This window comes from Juglans microcarpa x Juglans regia, chromosome 5S (genome assembly GCF_004785595.1).
Source record: "Juglans microcarpa x Juglans regia isolate MS1-56 chromosome 5S, Jm3101_v1.0, whole genome shotgun sequence".
Taxonomy (NCBI): domain Eukaryota; kingdom Viridiplantae; phylum Streptophyta; class Magnoliopsida; order Fagales; family Juglandaceae; genus Juglans; species Juglans microcarpa x Juglans regia.
The window spans coordinates 694,884-713,866 of NC_054603.1; the positions used below are offsets into that span (position 1 = coordinate 694,884).

Consider the following 18,983-nt stretch of genomic DNA (forward strand, 5'->3'; position numbering starts at 1 on the left):
CTTGGTTTGTAAATCATTCACAAGAAAATGAGAGGAATGAAATTCAAAATATAAAGAGTTATCAACACAAAATTGATGCATAGACAATAAGTTACGGGAAATAGAGGTGATGCAAACCAATGAGCTGGACATGATGATCATACAAGTGGGAATGAAGCTGAATTTGCACAAGACCCTTTGTCACTTCCTAGTGGCCCTGTTACAAGACTTAGAGCCAAACGTTTCAAGGAAGCACTAAATGGGCTAATCCAAGAGAATTGGGCTGATTCTAAAAAGATCAAGATGGGCTCAAATAATATTCAAGACTTAGTCCATGTCATCAAGGCAATTGAAGAGGCTAATTAGCACGTAGAAATATGATGAATGATCTGTCCATTAAAGGACGTGAATTTGTTAAGTTTCAAGAATATTAAATAGGTGAATGAAGTTGGTCTTGTCTGGGTACCTGAAATACATTGAATTTAGTCATTTAGTCATTTCTGGCTGCCTCTAGAAGTCCAAGAGGCCTAAAAATCGTGGGACTTGTTATGTTAATATTTGTGTTGCTTTTAAAGCTGTAGTTATGACTTTTCCTATTCTTGGAGGGTTGTTCCAAGTATATAGAGGGGTTATTTCGAGTTTTAATATCAGATTTGAAATTTCAGAAGCTTATTTGTCTTTGTGAGGTCTTGTGTTCCTCTTGGTTCTTCAAAGAACTCTTTGAACTTATCAAGTTAATCTTGTGGTGTTCAAGCTCCAAACTTATCACCTTGATTCTGATTTCTTGGTGTGGCGTTTTCAATCCTTCGTAGTCTTGGTTTTCATCTAGTTGGGTGACTGGTCAAGGCTCAACAAATCTTGTCAATACGATCTTGGGGTTCCAAGCCATCATTGTTATCGGGTTTCATCACAATTGTTGGTGGAGTTCATATCAAGAGAGAACATGAAGAAGTTTTCTAAGTAGAAATTTGCCAGAGGTAGTGGGAAGATGCACTGAACCAATGTGACTGATTGGAAGAGAGGAGCCATCTCCAATGCTAACTTGATCAGGTCCATGATAAGCTGCTGAGTCTAGATTTAAGTTGGAGAAATCTGCAGTAAAATGGTTAGTAGCTGCAGTGTCAGGAAACCAAGCATTCGGTGGAGCTGAGGGAAAATGAAGGGTGGTTAAGTGAGCAGCAAGTGAAGGAGGAGGGGCTGCTTGGTATGTTTAGTTGAAACGGTGCCAGCAACTAACTGCCGTATGGCCAGGTTTTAGACACAGTTGACAAACCATATTGGACCGAGTGTCTGACTTAGGAGTAAAGAAAGGAGAGGGACTACAACCCATCCCCCGACCGCTTGGGCCACAACCACGAGTGCCTCGACCACGAGAAGGTGAGGGAGATTTGAACAAGGTGGTATTGGCAGCCAAAGAAGTATTGGAAAGAAGGGATTGCATTTGGTGAGCAAGCCTTGATTCGTGATTGAGCAAAAAACTATATATCTGCTGAGGAGTTAAAGGTTCGGGTCTAGTAGTGAGAGAGGTGACTATAGAGTCATAGTCAGTACCCAACCCAGCAAGGAGATACACAGAAAATTCAAAGGGGGGAGAGGTTGCCCTGCGGCATTGAGAGAAGAGGAAAGATTCGTGGCTTTTTGAAAATAGGTGGAGATGGAATCAGAACCTTTCTTGAGAGTGGTTAACTGGTATTTGGTGTGCATTATATGGGCACAAGATTGTGCAGCAAAAAGGGAGTGAAGAGTAGACCATACTTCTTTGGCCATGGTGCAATCAAGCACCTGGGAAAGCACTTATTCAAAGAGGGACGCATTTAGTGCAGACACAATGAGCTGGTCTTGAAGAAGCCAGCGATGGTAAGCGGGATTAGGAACGTTATTTGTAGTAGGGGAGGGTATAGGTGTAGTGCTGTCGAGATGACCAAAAAGCACATTGCCTTTGAAGAAAGGGACGATTTGAGCTTTCCATAGCAAATAGTTTTCTATGGTCAGCTTAATCGTAATGAAGTGAGAGACGAAGTTGATGATGGAAGGAGGTGGTGGGGTGGTTTCGGTGGTTTTGTCTGAGCCAGAAGTCATGTTTGGTTTGCTGGAAAAAGGAAAGAAGAGAGGAAAAAAAAAAAGGAAGGAAAAGAGCTAGACATTGGTCTTTATGAGGCTCTTGATATCATGTTAACGTGAAGAAAACAAACGCATGCCTACTGTATGAAGAAATTCCTCATCAGATAGAGTTCTTTTCATTGAGACCTTTTGAGGTCAGTTTTTGTACATTCCAAATCACAGAGTATTGCAACATATTTATAGAGACTTATTACATGTTAGAGAATTATTCCAGCTAGAGAATATTTCATAACAGAATTTGTTACAAGAGTGGTCCAGAGAATTCCATCGTGCCTTTCCCATTCTGTTGTACCGTGTCACTGCTTCTAGAGCCTTCGGGTATTTGTGGGTTTTCATGCTCTGCATTATTCTTCCTATTAATTTTTAATCAATAAATAAACTTATGCCATGGTTATATTACCATTAAGCATATTATAATGCCCATTAATTAATATAAATCGAGGTCATACACCAAAAGTCAAAACCATGGTCTTTTTCATTTTATATATATATAAGGTGAAATATTCAAAAACCCCAGATCAATTATCACCCATTTTTCAATTATCTTTAAATTAACCATTTACCGCACAAACTATTATGAAATCACAATGTATCCCTTTTTTTAAAAAAAAAGAAAATAAATATATAACAACACAACGAAATAAAAAAGATTGATTTAGAGAATTTATTAAAAATAAAATATTTATAATTCTTAATTTTTCTAAAATGTATACATTTCTTAATTATTTTTTCTTGATTATTTTTAAATTTACTTGTAAGTTTTTTGAAATATTTTAAGATTTTGTTTAAAAAAAATTTACTTATTATTTTTATTTTGCAGCTTAATTAGAAAATTTTGGGCTTTTATTTCTTGAATGTATTTTAGTGCTATATATTTATAGGTTATTTATTTCTCAGACGACTTTTTGCTGCTATATATTAATTTATAAAAGACTTTTATTGCCCGATGTCTTGGTGCATAGGGCCAGCTTCCTATGTACACTGCATCTAACCCAAGCATGGTTGTCAATCATGTTTAAAGGTAAATAAAACACGACGACTTCAATAATAAAATAACCCATGCATGGCCAACTACTTGGCGATTGCTCAAAAATATTATCCGCTAAATCATGTGATGCACAAGCAAGTCCCATATATATATATAATAATAAATATCAATGACAAGTCATTTTAAAGTATAATTAGTGCATATATATTATAAATAGAGCTTGCGGTTTAATTTCTTGAGTACTACTAATAAAATTAAATTAAAGCGACCAAATAATTAACATCATGTGGCGCGCGCACTACATACTTGGACTCTTTAATTTCTTGCAATATCATGATCTGGTCTTCTTTGTGTGGAAAATAACGGGGCATGATTTAAAAAAGTGAAAAGATACGTGCAATCGTAAATTATACAATCGTTACGTAATTGTTTTGAAAAAAATAATAAAATATAATATTCATATAAAAAATTAATTTTTTAATAATAAATTTTATTTTTTTTCAAAACGATTACGAAGCGATGGTATAATTTACTCTTTAAGAAACGATTGTATAATTTAGTCTTTAAGAAACGACTTTACTTTACTCTTTAAGAAAAGAAACGAGATCTGGGGGCGGCCGGGGCAAGTACTGCTCCCTAGCTGCACTTTAGTTGAATCATGCATCAAATCGTATTAAATTTATTGATGCATGAATCACGGAGTCATAGGTTTACTCAGCATTCCATTTGGCATGTCCCCCGCTCTTGATCTGGAGTACACATGGAGACAATTAAACAAAGCTCACGGTTCGATCTCTGATATTCAATATATCTACTCGAGTTCATGTAGCCGATTCCAATATATATATATATATATATGTGAGTAATTGTAACTTTTTATTTTCACATCTCATATTTATAATTTTTTTTTATATGAGATTGTTTTTTATAGAGTATAAGAATATTTTTAATAGAGTATAGAATATAGGACAGTAATAATGATTAATACATAGAATTTTTCATATATAGATTTGTGTGTGATCGTAGATCAACGAGGCCCAAAAATAAAGCTGAAGATAGATGGATATATAGCTAGGTTAGCTGCATGGTGCGAAAAATCATTACCAAAAGATAGAAAAAGGAATATATATTATATACTTAATTTGCCGTGCCTAATTTAATTATGTGAATAAATTATTAAATACTCAATCTCTTGATGTCACTACCAGAGTTATTGCGCAGTACTAGTACTAGTAGTACTACGTACGTATTTGAAGTACTAGGGTTTTTGACAAACAAGTCCAACTTCGTCAGAATCCATCTGCAACATATATAATTATATGAAATATTATGTATAGAAGTCACTGTTTATTGAAGTCAATTTTGCATACATTAAGTATCAAAATATACACCACATGTTTGAGAAGGAAAACGAGAGAGAGAGCAGAGATGAGAGAGAGAACGAGCGAGAGATGAGAGAGAGAGCGAGACGAGAGAGAGAGAGCGAGACGAGAGATGAGAGAGAGCGAGACAAGAGAGAGAGAGCAGAGATGAGAGAGAGCGAGACGAGAGAGAGAGAGAGAGCGAGACGAGAGAGAGAGAGAGTAGAGATGAGAGAGAGAGCGAGATGAGAGATGAGAGAGAAAGCGAGACGAGAGAGAGAGAGAGAGAGAGAGAGAGAGAGCAGAGATGAGAGAGAGAGAGAGAGACGAGAGATGAGAGAGAGAGCGAGACGAGAGAGAAAGAGCAGAGATGAGAGAGAGAGCGAGAGCAGAGATGAGAGAGAGCGAGCCGAGAGAGAGAGAGACGAGAGAGAGAGAGAGAGAGAGAGAGAGAGAGACCGAGAGCAGAGATGAGAGAGAGAGAGAGCAAGACGAGAGAGAGAGCAGAGATGAGAGAGAGAGCGAAGATGATGAGAGAGAGTTGATGAGAGAGAGAGACGGGAGAGAGACGCTGGTGAGAGAGAGATGAGAGAGATAAGCCAAAGGAAGAAAAAAAACAATTGGATAAGAGGCATCCACGTAGTGTGTGCATTGTGTGCACCACTACAGTGAATGTCGTATAGCACTTCTCTAATTATATACATGCTTAAGGTGCAATATCGTTGATTAGGTAGGCATATATATATATATATATATAATGTTTAGCCGGACCAGATGGAACAAGCTAAGCTAGCTGCAGCAGACATCATGCAACGGATCTAAGTATAATGCTCCAAGGAGTATAAAAGAGAGTGTGGCAAAGACTGTAGAACTGGAAAAATATTTTCTTTTCAAAAGCTGGAAAAGAAGTGTTGATAAAGGTTGTCCTACAAGCCATACCTACGTATACCATAAGTGTTTTTAAATTGCCACAGAGATTATGTCATGAGATTGAAGCACTGTTTGCCAGGTTTTGGTGGTCACAGAATAAGGAGAAAGGGATACATTGGTGGAGGTGGGAGAAAATGGGGTTGAGTAAAGCAAGAGGTGGGTTGAGTTTTAGGTAGATTGAAAATTTTAACAAGGTCATGCTTGCAAAACAAGGGTGGAGAATGCTGAAAGATCCTCAATCCCTTGTGGCAAAAGTTTTCAAAGAAAAATACTTTAAAAATACTCAACTGCTGGATGCTCATCTGGGAGAATCTCCTTCTTTTATTTGGAGGAGTGTTTGGACTGGTTTGGAGGTGTTAAGGTGTGGTTTGATATGGAGGGTGAGGAATGGTGAGTCCATTAACATTTGGGGTCATAAATGGTTACCAAAACCAATTACAGGCCGTGTTCAATCCCAAATTAAAGTACTGCAAAAGAATGCTCGTGTAAGTGATCTTATTAAAAAGGAGGGTAAAATATGGAAGGAAGATTTGATTAGACAGATCTTCGATGAAGATGAGGTAAGTTTGATATTTTCAATCCCTATTAGCCGAATGGGGGCTGTGGACAGATTGATTTGGGGGCCTGCAAAAAATGGTAAATACTGTGTGAAGAGTGCTTACCACATGGAGTTGGAAGTGAGTGGAAGATTGTATGGGAAGACTTCTGAAACTGATAAAGAAGATATAATGTGAAAATAATTGTGGAATCTGGATGTAGCAAGGTCTGTAAATTTAAGCATTTCTTGTGGAAATCCGCAAATAACATCTTGCCTACCAAGCTAAATCTTTGGAAGAAGAACATTGTAAAAGATCCTAAGTGTCCTATATGCCAGCAAGAAGAGGAAACAATTATACATGCTATTTGGAACTGTCCAGCATCTTTGGATGTTTGGGCTGAGAAGGGAAGTCCAGCAAAGAAGTGGGATACAGGAAGGGGTAATTTTTTACAGCTATAGATAGAGATGTATAGAAAGTTGAATACAAAAAATATAGAGAAAATGGTAATGATAATGAAGAATATATGGCAGAGGAGGAATAAGTTTGTTTTTTTATAAAAAATTCTTAACCCTACAAAGGTTGTACATAGGGGTGTAAATTTAAACCGGAAAACCGGACCGAACCGGACTGGACCGGACCAGACCGGTTGGGCCGGTTTTGAACCGGTCCGGTCCGAAACCGGTTCCTATATTATGAAAACCGGCCGGAATCGGTCCGGTTTTGGTTCCGTAGTTTCCGGAACCGGACCGGTTGAAAAAAATATATATAAATTAATTTTATATATTATACAAAATATTTATATATATAAGTTTTATATATAATATATAATTATATATTAAATTTTTATATATAATATATAATTATATATCGTATATGAAATAATTTCATATCATAATTTATAAATTATAACATAAAATGTTAATCTTAAATATAAACATTTATAATTTGTTTGATCATATGTTATTAATATAATTATATATATGATAATGTTATTATAATTTATAAAATAAAAGTTTAATTTTAAATATGAAAATTTAATTGATCATATGTTTTAAACATAATATATATATATTAAATTATTAATAACATTTTATCATAAGAAGTAACACTTTATTATATGTTTTTTACATTTAAAAAAAAATTGAAAAACCGGACCGGACCAGATCGGAAACCGGTAAAACCGGATGTACCGGACCGGTTACACCCCTAGTTGTACATATATCCATTGCAGGTCAAGAGGAATATATTGAGGCAAAAAGGAAGGGGGATGGAGGGGCAAAGGTTGGTGGTGTTAAAAGAAGAGTTTTGGGATGGAAAAGGCCAGAGGGCAGGAGCTTGAAAGCAAATTTTGATGCGGCTCTAAATGAGACACTACAATCAGTGGGGATTGGGATTGCTATCAAAGACTACAATGGTGAACTGGTTGTTGCAAAATGTGCTAACAGAAGGTATACCAGTTCTTCTATGTTGCAGAGAGTATGGCACTATGGGAGGCAATGGAGATGTGTAAGGAATTGGGTTTTTGGGATGTCTATTTTGAGGGGGATGCAAAGGAGGTGGTTGAGGCAGTGATGAGAGAGGGGGAAAATGATTCCTGGCATGGTCAGATAGTTGAAGACTTGCAGCAGTGTCTGAAATCTTGTGGCTCATGGAAGATTGGTTTTAGTCATCGTGAAGGCAACGAAGTGGCTCATCATTTGGCAAAGATGACATTGTATTGCATTAATGATCAATATTGGTTAGAAGAGGGCCCTGAGTCTATCAATGTGCTGGAAAATGACAAGTTGTATAGTCAAACTGTTACTTGATTAGTTGATTATCAATGAATACAAAGAGGTTTATTTCAAAAAAAAAAAATTGGGATTTGCGTGGGTGCATGAGTACTAGTACTGGTCGATCGCTTTAAGACTGAAATTTTAGGAGTAATCGGCCTTCCTTTTGCCTCATATACATTTAGTACTATCAGGTAGTATTATTACATATATGATGGCCTTACAAGAAAAATAGATATTTGTGATATTTTTTTTAATAAAAAAGACTATTTACGACAAAAATAAACTCATTTTAACTAGAAATAGTTACTAATTCGCTGAAAATAACTGGTCGCAAATAAGTAATTTTTTTATAGTGTCGAGACTCAAGAAAGAAGAGGCCGTAGGTGTTAGCTAATTAATTATAATGTGCTTAATTAAACTGATCAGGCCAGGGTTCAATAATATTGAAAGGAAATAGAATCCTTTCAATTATTTTTAACATCCAAAATAAGTTCATTAACTAATTATAACATGCAATTTTGAGATCCGATGGTAGTTTAATTTTGTGCTTTCTGATATTTGATCGATCGGCGGCACAACGTGCATTCTCTCTTTTGTTTTTTTCGGACAATTTACGAATGATCAACGTACATATAATATAAATTGAAGAAAAAATACAGTCATAAAATTTTTTTTATGTTCTATATATATATATATATATATATATAATATATATATATATATATATATCCTTTGTTAACAAACTAACCACTTCTAAGTAATTTGTAACTAATAGCTAACAGTAGCTAACAGTCCTTCTCCGCATGGACAGAATTGGTTTACCTTATTTGCGGATATCATAAAAGTTCTCCTTGGTAAGTGGTTTTTTGGTATTTTGTTTCTTGGGTTTTCTCTCTTGCGGGTTCCTTTCTTGTACTGCTTCGACTTGTTCTGTTTTCATATTTGTTTTGTGTCCTGAATGGTTTAGTTTTACGATGCCTGGGTTTTGGTATCTTGTATACTTGTATCCCCTAGGTATCTTGTTGTAACCACGGTTTTCTTCCGCCACAAGTGAAGGCAATCAATAAAATTTGGAGTTCCGTAAAAAAAAAAAAAAAAATTCTAATACAGATCAAAGGTTGGAGCTCGATCGGAAACTGAAAATGGGATAAGATCATCTCGAATCTTCAATGATGAACATAATCTATTGGATGGCTAATATATAATTGGAACGAGATTCCACCACGAGTGGAAAAAGTCCACAAACAAAAGAAAACAAGGTTTCAGTATTTTAATCAAACCCATATTCCGTGTTCAATTTCTTCTCTATGATCTGTACCAATTTCTACAAGTAACTCTTGCACCACATATCAGGACAGGATGTACAATTATTTATATAAAATGTAAAATGATTAGTTTTGGCTGCTGACTTCTCGAATGTTAAAAGAGACAACCATTTGAGGAATCAAGTAGCCAATGCATACTATATATGTATACAAATTATCATATATGATGCATGCAGTACTGGTGTAGCCATCACGCCATCCATATATGTCGGCCACTTTTGACGGCCGCCGTAGCTAATGCACGTACGCCAATTAAATATCTCATACCGGCGACTATAATTGCAGGCTCGTCCACTACAACTAGTGTTTGGCCGCCCCCATTCTTATCATCACTCCCACATCATGAGGAATATTAGCTGCTTAATCAAATATTGCAAGCTCAACGAGGCTTCGGTGGGTTCTTGAACCTTGTACATCCAGAGCTAGTGCTATATGATTAGTCCAAGATTACAAGTCAATTTGTTCGATTCCCGATGGTGACTGAAAGAAACTGAAGAGGGTAACCGAATATCAAGGATCCGAATGGGCACTCGAGGGGAACGTACGTAGGGTCTTTAAACACAGCAAGGCCCATTCTAACACACGATCTCTATAAGTAGGGAAGCCCAAAAACTCTTTCGATCGAGCCGATGCATGGTTTTTTTTTCCCCATATATACGGAGTGATTTATAAGCCCACGTCCCTGGAAATAAATAAATAAATAAATATTAGAGCGATGCTACTCTGTTGCTCAAAGTGTGCCGCTCAGAGTTTACCGCTTAACCTTATCATTAGTTTAAAATTTTTATTTTTTAAAAAAAAAAATTTATTTATATTTGTTTACCATTTTAAAACATTTTTAAAAAATATAAAAAAAAAATATCAATATACTAATAGTTACTTCCTTAACTATTAAGTGAAGAAAAAAATTTTAAAAAAATAAAAATACATAATGTGTTAAAATAAGGAGACAAATAAAGTGGATAAAGTAACATTTTTCTAAATATTAAGCTTGCAAAAACAAAATTTTTTAAAAAAAAACAAACGTATATAATCACGAAGGTGGTGTCAGTTGTACTAGCCGGAGTACAGATAGCGGCGGACCTACCCAAAATCTTTTGAAAAATCAAAATATATCCTAGTTTTTAATCATAATTTTATAACTACAGAAAATTACACCCCAAAAACTTTATAATTCCTATATGCTCTGTAAAATTTTATAAAATTACAATATATTTAAAAATGTCTCTTCAATTTTTTCCTAGTTTCAGAATTTTGTATAATTTCTATATATTATTTATTTTCAAGAGTGTGGTCTCACCAAAATTAAATCAAAACTAAGTTTAGGAGAAATAATAAACTTATTAATTATATGAGTCCCAAGTTTTTTGTTATACAATAATATTAGGTTTCTTAATATAGAATCTAAAGTAAAAATATAAGAAAAATCATTTAAGGTTAATGATCTATATGAAAAATAGTTGAAAGGTTTTATCCTCTAGAATTTATTGAGCAAGAAAAAATTTATTTAAGGTCTCAATTATAGTATTATATGCTTAATGTGATATAAAAATATCTAAAGTTTACATGATACATAATAAACTAGCTTACATACTAGAACAAAAGATGACATTTTAAAAAATCGCTTGATAGTTTCTATGAAAAAATAAATTCTAAATATTTTATTACAAAAATAATAATGGATATATATATTATTTCACGAAGCATTATCGTCAAAAATCTAAAACATATATTAAGACATTGTATTTTTAGAATTTTATTTTTTCGTGTATATTACAAATTATCAAGATCTAATTTCATATATAGGTATATTTTTATGATTTTTGAATCTTAATGTGTCACAAGTTAGGAACACCCCCCCCAAACTAAAAAAATTCTTGGTTCCGCCTCTGAGTACGGTCATGATCAACGAACGCATCAATAGTGGGCATAATGAAAACAGAATCCGACGTTGCAAGTTTAGTTGTTCAACGTCTCCACGAGTACTTGTTGCATCGATCGAGTTCATAAAATTGTTTTCAGGATATTTAAGATCATAGTAATGGGTTCATAAAGTTATTTTGAGAACTTATCTATCTTATCATTTATCCTATTTATCAACTTGCTATTTGAACAGAAAATAAAAATTAATAAGACTTGGCACTCCATGCATGCATGTACAGCATGTAACTAGGACCTAATAAAATGATAATTTTCTTTCTATTATTACATATGATTTATTTAGAAAATATTTTAGACAGAGGACAAGTAGAGCATCGCGCCCTTATAGCATTATTGGTAAGAGAAATAATAGTTGCAGTCGTGAATGCGCAAGTGCCGTACAATCACTTTAAAAAAAGTGAATAATAGAGGACCTGGCCACTCTTTTTTAAAATAACTGTACAACGCTTAAGCACTTTACGACTGCATGTTGCATTACCCTATTGGTAATTATGCCAGAGGAGACTATACAAAACCTGCAATCTTGCTTAATACAAACAGAAAAATTATATTGAGAAATTAGAAAAACTATCATAATTAATTGAAAATTACTACAGACACAAAGAGATTATAGAAAAATAAATTCACAAATAGATGTTGTTTCATAAGATCATTTAAATTTACTTTACAGTAAAAGTAATTTTACAATCTGATGTATTATATGAAGCCACATCAGTTTGTAGTTTACTTTTGTATAATTTTTTGTAGCTCAAGTATTTCTCTAATTATATACCACCACGCCCGCACAACCCCCCCCCCCTCCTCCCCCTCCTCCTCCTCGCCCCGGGGCGGGTGTTTTCCCCTAGTTTTTCTTTTTTTTGGCCGAACTCTAGTAGTAGTGAAAATATTGTTCAAGATTGGCTTGCAAAGCTGAATACACGGCACGCCATCCCTCCTGCGAAGGATGAGCTACGTCCCAAAAGAAAGCTGATTTGGGATTCTCGCAAATTGTATATTTCTTGGCTCCATTTTCATCTACACTCCCGCAGAAATATTCTTTGCTGACACCCAAACAGCATGGCTTCAAGGCGGGTTCTCAAACTTTATACTTCCTGCACACACGTATAAAAGATCGAGTACTAGAATCAATCTGTATGAGTTCTGAAAGTGAACCAAAGTAATTGAAAAGACACTCGAGGGGCATGCAGTACTGTTGTTAAACGACGATTGGTCAATGCCCAAGCTAGCAAACACACCAATATTTAGCAATATCATATATATGGAAGCTAATTGCAGCCTACTATTTATCTCAAATATAATTAATTAAGCACATGTATATATATAATAATATTCATCTATATCTATAAGGAGGCTAGGCATGGTTGTACGTGTTACGTACGTACCTTCGTTCTTGAGGGCGGACGTGAACGAAGCATAAAGATCAATAATGAAAAAAGGAGAATCCTTTGTTTCGTTGTTCAGCTTTTCCACGGCTTGCTTCAATAGAAGATTGTGGAAACTGACGAGCGAGTTATAAGTATCATTGCATTGTTGGAATGAGGATGTGTCTGTGATATAAGGGATCAGACATGATCCCCAAGGCTCTAAACCTGTCACGGCTATTTTTTTTACTCCCAAGCCATGAATTCGTTTCAAGTTGATAGCAAGTTGATTGACCACTGTCGTAATGAAAGATTGCAATCCCTAAAACAGATCATCAATTTAATTCAGATTAATATAAGGTTCGATCAGCACTAGTACTACTAGTCCTACTATATTAATATAAATTAATCGGTTTTTTTATCACATCTTTTAATTATTGGTATTAATTAATAGGAAATCAATAATTAATCATATGTAATGTGATCTCTGTAGTCTGTACGTTGTAGTGAAAGTTTTGGAATCACACGAAGAAAATAATTAGCATGCAGGAAACAACGAAATTGTTGATATGGTAATAAACATTTCCACTATGTTTCATTATCTTGCAAGGATGGAAAATCCTATATTCAGTATGAGACGGTGACCAAATCCAAACGCAATATGGCCACAAATTAGTCGTCGGCCATTTAAGTCTCTCATTGGGACGTGGATCCCAGTACCTGCTGCCTACTTATACCTAACCCACCCACTAGCCCATGTCTTCATTTGATTACACAAATATAATGAGATAAAATGAAAAAATTATAAATAATAGTTAAATAATTTGAATTCAGATTTTTATAGAATTTTGAGAAATAAGAGAGAAATAGTTGAATAAAAAACTTATAAAGTTAAAATAGGGTTAGATCGAATATAATTTTTGGATTTAAAAAAATTGAATTATTTTGTATTTTAAAAATTTAGAAAAGTGTTAATGATTAGATAAAAAGTTTAAAATTGAAAATTGAAAATTGAAAATTAGTTATATGAATAGTATTTAAATGTTAAGATGAGATGAGATAACAGGATGAGAAGGTTTGCCAGGTTTGTGAAACCATTAATTAAAACTTAAAACATCCCACCAGATCAATTGAATTTGATAGAAAAACAGAGGAAAAATAAAGGTTAACTATATATAATATGCATGGTTCCCTCAAATTATCGTTAAATATTATTAATTATCTTTAAATATTTTATCGGTATTATTTTAGTACTCCGTTTAAATGTTAAAAAACAAAACTGTTGGAGAAAAATTAAAAAGTGAATTCAACACCTGGAATGAGGATTCTAATTTGGCACCTGCACTATGACGTACATGATAATATGTTAAATTACCAATTTACCATTAGTCTATTTCACGTCTGATCTAAAACATAAATAATGAATGGGCCGATCACGTTGGATTAATTTCAACGTATAATATATATATATATATATATATATATATATATATATATATATACATACATACACACACACAAACACTTCAATGGAGTTATCAAGAAAGATTAGGTTAACTAATGCATAGGATCAGTTATGAGTATTTATTTGTAGGTAGGTAGAATATTTCTCACCTCATGAGCAGATCCGTTCGTGCGAAGGTAAGTAAAGTGATCATTACCAGCGAGACTGACAAAGGACATGGAGAGCTCTAGGTCTTTAGCAGTAAACGCGTTGTCTCTGAGGAGATGTTCGAGGGAATCGATCTGGATTGTCATGTTTGGGCCGGAGAAAACGGTATCAAATACACCCGTGCCTCCATAAGCAAAATTCACTCCGGATTTCAACAATGGAATCCCACTTGATGATGATTTCCACCCTTCATATGGAATCGGAGACTCAAGTCCTAAGAACTTAGCTGCATGCATGCATTAATTTATACAATTAAACACAATAATATTAGAGATCATGCTAATTAGTGTAAAATAGTCCTGTCATCTGTACGTATATGCATGCAATATTACAAACAGACCATGCAGCGTACGTGTCAGCCTAGCTTTGACTGTACCCCTATAATAATTTTGGAATTATACTACATAGTCACTTTTTCGTATTTCGTATATACTCCACTAACGTGATTGATTAAAAAAATTATTTTATATTCAAAAAAATGTCATGCATTCAACATATCACATTAGTAGAGTGTACAATAAATATAGAAAAGTGACAGCAAATAGGTTTTTTGATAATTTTGTTTTCCAGAAGAAGCACTGAGCCGACATCCTAGCTATATATAGTATAGCAGTAACATGAGATGCAGATCAAAGAAATAACCAAATTATGCATATGAGAGGGACACACCAACGTAATCGGTAAGGACGCGGCCATCGGAGAAACGACCAGCTGGTTTTCCAGGAAAGTTGATGCCGTAGGGATATTTCCAAGCGACTTGAGTTTTATTGGTGTTGCCTGTGTCAGCATAAGAATCTCCAAAGACGAAGAGCTTTAGCGGACGAACATTAGAGGGTACATGATGATGATGTCCTTGCACCGCTTGTTGCCGGTCTGGAAAAAGTCCAACAAGTACATATACATATAGAGAATATTATTAGCGAGAAGTAGTGATCAATTTTGACGACAAATACGAAAGGGACAGTCTTAATATGGCGTTGTAACCTGAAAGAATGGACAAAAGGAAGTAGCAGAGAACAGAACAGAGGAGCTTTTGCGTGTCCATTATCAGAAGCGCGCGCCGAGCGTGAAGCGTTGCACAAATTAATCGAAGTTTGGTGGAAGTAGATGCAAAAAATATATTTGGAGGACGAGTTCGCAACGAAGAAGATATTGGCCGGATGCCAAAATTCCTAATGCTCGTAGTGTGTGTGTGTATATATATATATATATATATAGCGGCCGTGAATTAGCATAAGTTTGCTGGTGGGGTCACCGGCCTTCGAGAATATTATCACGCTGATTAAGTTGACTTCACAATTTTATTTATAAACAAGATCGAGCCGGGGCCCTTCACAATGACAGTACGCACCTATATGAATGGAATTATTTACCGCCATGCATGCAGGCATCACATTCTCCCTGTTGAGCTTAACTACCTTATGTTTAATATATTTATCCACATTATGTGTACATGTGTATTAGCTTATATATGAAAATTAATTACAGTGCATTTTTAAAAAAATATATATGGAATGTTCCCCAGCCCTTACCAATGTACGTACTTTATAAATCCAGAATAAAGTTTTATCGACCCAAATTGAACGGTTTTTTTTTTTTTTTTGGGTCAACGTCGACTTAACGTTGATTAGTTTCTGCCGATTATTCAAGTACTTTTGAAGAAAAATACAAACTAGCCAGCTGCTTAATTATTTATTGGGAGTACGACTAAGAAGATACATGCAGTACATATTAGGATTAATTCAGCACGCCTGCCTTTGTTGAACAATCACAATCTATGTAACATGTTTAAGCACGGCATGATCTCATGAAACTGTCAACAAGACTATTCCTAAGAGAATAAATAATTCTATGATCACCCTTACAGGAACTAAGAAGCTACGAAAGTGAACGACCAATGATATATATATATATAATAGCTCCAGCTGGGGGAATGAATGACTGATCATCGAGGAGGCCAGCGAGTACTATATATCAACGATTCAATTTCATGAGACCACAAATTGCAGCAACGCACGTAGAACCGTTCGTGAAAGTAGGAAATTTTTTCTTTTTTTTTTTTTTTTTCGTTGACCAAGTAATACTTGAGTACCCCTCTTTTTCTTTTTTCTACAGTATTGGTAAATAAGTAGAAATTAGCATGACTTGCCTTATTAAAACTATTTTTTTTAATGAAGTGACATAATTATATTGATTAATTCCAAAATAAGTTATAAAAATAAAGATAGAGGGAGATCTGATTCGCCTTTTACAATGCGAGTCGTTGTATTTGTAAACTCTCGTGTAAACTAAGGTAAAATCTCAACGTTGTCTAATTCTACAAACCAAACCACGCGGTATTCTGCCAACTGTGGCATTATTATAACATGAAAGTAGAAAATAAAAGATGCTTATCTAACAAAAGAAGTTGACTTGCAAAAGCAATGGGGCTGTAAATATTTAAATAAATAAAGCACAAATTCACATCATTACAGTAATATTAATGCCGATCATAATTAATCAGTACAGAGAGTTCTGGCCGGTTGAGGTTGTTACTGGCCCAATCAAACTTGCAGCCGCTTTAAAGAAGATTCTATTCAAGGAAATAAAGTTTGACGGGTTCCAACTCATGACTAGACTTCGGAGCATTAAGAAGATGATTAATTATTATTTGAAAATCTAGATTCTTTCTTTTTTATAGGTAATCAATTAAGTTAGTTTTATTCATGATTAGAAAAAGGTAGAGGCGCCCCAATGTTTTGAAAATGCATCATGTAGATTCTTCAATAAAGTGTTTGCCCTTTGCAAAGAAGACTAACAATGGCTCACTTAAATTCTGTCCACTCCTTAAAAAAAATAATGGTGTTGGAAAAAATAATTATGGAAAAAAAAAAAAAAGTAGCTCAGCCTATTGGTTTGGATTTGATGGTCAATATATAAATGGTGTTCCTATATATGGTTGTGGTGCAGTCATATATGTCAACAGAAGCAATTTTCCTGAATTCCCTGATCATCCATCATTCAGTATTGAGGCAGCATATATTTATACACTTTACAAGAGAATCAAAATCAGTTACAAGAGAATAAAGTGAAGAATAAAAATAATAGAAAATGTAAAACTTATTCTAGAATATTTTAGAGGTAATGTAAGGCAGTAGATTCTATGCTAATACGTCCCCTCAAGTCCAGTGAGGTGTCAGCAAAAGTGAGACTCGTACGAAAATTAAAAAAAAATTCTAAGACCAGCATGGTTTTGTAAGAACATCAGCTAGCTAGTCTTTTGAACTGCAGAAGGAGACTTGCAGTGTTTTTGAAACAACTCTATTATGTACAAAATGATAGTCAATGTCCATGTGTTTGGTTCTAAACTGATAAACGAGATTTGATGATAGGTAAGTAGCCCCGAGGTTGTCACACCATAAAGTGGGAGGTTGAGACAATAAGATGCCAAGTTCTCGGAGCATGGTTTGTAACCAAATTAGCTCAGCATTAGTGGATGCAAGGTACTTGTACTCAACTTTCATGCTTGATCTAGCAACAGTCTTTTACTTCTTAGAACTCCACGAGAGAAGATGTTGGCCTAGAAGTACATAGAAGCCACCATTGGAGCGTCTATCATCTGGACATCTTGCCCAATTTGCATCCGTATAAGCTTGAAGAGTAAGACTAGAAGAGGATCTAAAAAATAGACCATGATTAAGTGTGGCCTTGAGATACCGAAGTATCCTTTTAAGAGCAGACCAATGAGATACCTTGGGACAGTGCATAAATTGACATACTTTGTTTACAGCAAAGGCTATGTTAGGTCGCATTACAGATAGGTATTGCAACCGTCCTATAATACTTCTGAATAGAGTACAATCATCAAATTGAAGGGAGTCAAATTGAGAAAGTTTAAGGGAAGCAACTATTGGAGAAGTTATGGGTTTGGCATGAAGCATATTGCTCCTAATTAACAAATCCTTGATATATTTTCATTGAGACAAAAATAAGCCAGAAGTAGAATAATCAATCTCAAGTTCAAGAAAGTATAATAGTCGACCAAGGTCCTTAACAGGAAAGGCAGTAGCCAAATCACTAATGAGACTATCAATAGCATGCGGTTGTGAAGATGTGATAACCATATCATCAACATATACCAGAATAAAGATGTGCATATCACCATGATTCAAAATAAACAGAGATGGATATGCACGAGAGACAGAGAAACCATGCCCAATCAACCAAGAACTCAGTCGTGCAAACCAGGCTCAAGGAGCCTATTTTAAGCCATAAATAGCCTTGTTCAATTTACACACATAGTGAGGATAATTTGGATCAATGAACCCTTGAGGCTGCTGCATGTAAACTGTGTCAAATAATGAACCATGTGAAAAGGCATTTTGAATATCTATTTGGCGTAGAGACCAACCCTGACTAACAGTTAGGGATATTATCAAACTGATGGAGGTCGATTTTACTACAGGACTAAAAGTCTCATGATAGTCTAAGCCCGATTGTTGATGATAGTCTTTGGCTACCAATCTGGCTTTTCTAAGTTCAAGAGAGCCATCAGAATTTTATTTGGTTCGGTATACCCATCAGCAGCCAAGAATATTAAAGGAAGGGAGAATAGGTACCAACGTCCATTTCTGATTTTGAACAGAGCAATATACTCTTAGCATCTTGCCATTCAAGAAATTTGGAGGCAACCAAAAAACTAGAGGGATCATTGGGAACACTTACCGTGGTGCTGAGACAGTGTCGTAGTGGATAAGAAATCGTGACATCTGTGACAATTCTTGGTCTTGAGGAATTAGTATGACTCCGAGTGATGATTGGGGGATCTCGGTGGAATGAGAGATGAAGAATGAGAATTATTTTTTGTTGTGACCGAAAGAGAAGAATGAGAACCGGGAGTAGGAGGAAAGGAATTAGGGTTTACGGGAGGAGAAAAGGTGGGGCTTACGGAAATAGAAGAGGAAGGGGCAATTGTGGGCATTGGCTTGGGCCTAGAATGGAAGATGTAAAGA

General features: G+C 35.0%; 1 long non-coding RNA gene and 1 pseudogene across 1 annotated transcript; one reads left to right on the plus strand and one right to left on the minus strand.

Annotated features, from left to right (window-relative positions):
- The first annotated feature begins 715 nt into the window (after nucleotides 1-715).
- On the plus strand, nucleotides 716-7,717 carry LOC121268578. The gene is made up of 5 exons (XR_005941189.1): nucleotides 716-726; nucleotides 1,114-1,119; nucleotides 1,874-1,880; nucleotides 3,909-3,913; nucleotides 7,488-7,717. It is a non-coding gene; the product is annotated as an uncharacterized LOC121268578 (long non-coding RNA).
- A 4,103-nt stretch (nucleotides 7,718-11,820) lies between these two features.
- Nucleotides 11,821-15,161, minus strand: LOC121268581 (annotated as a pseudogene).
- Nucleotides 15,162-18,983: the final 3,822 nt, after the last annotated feature.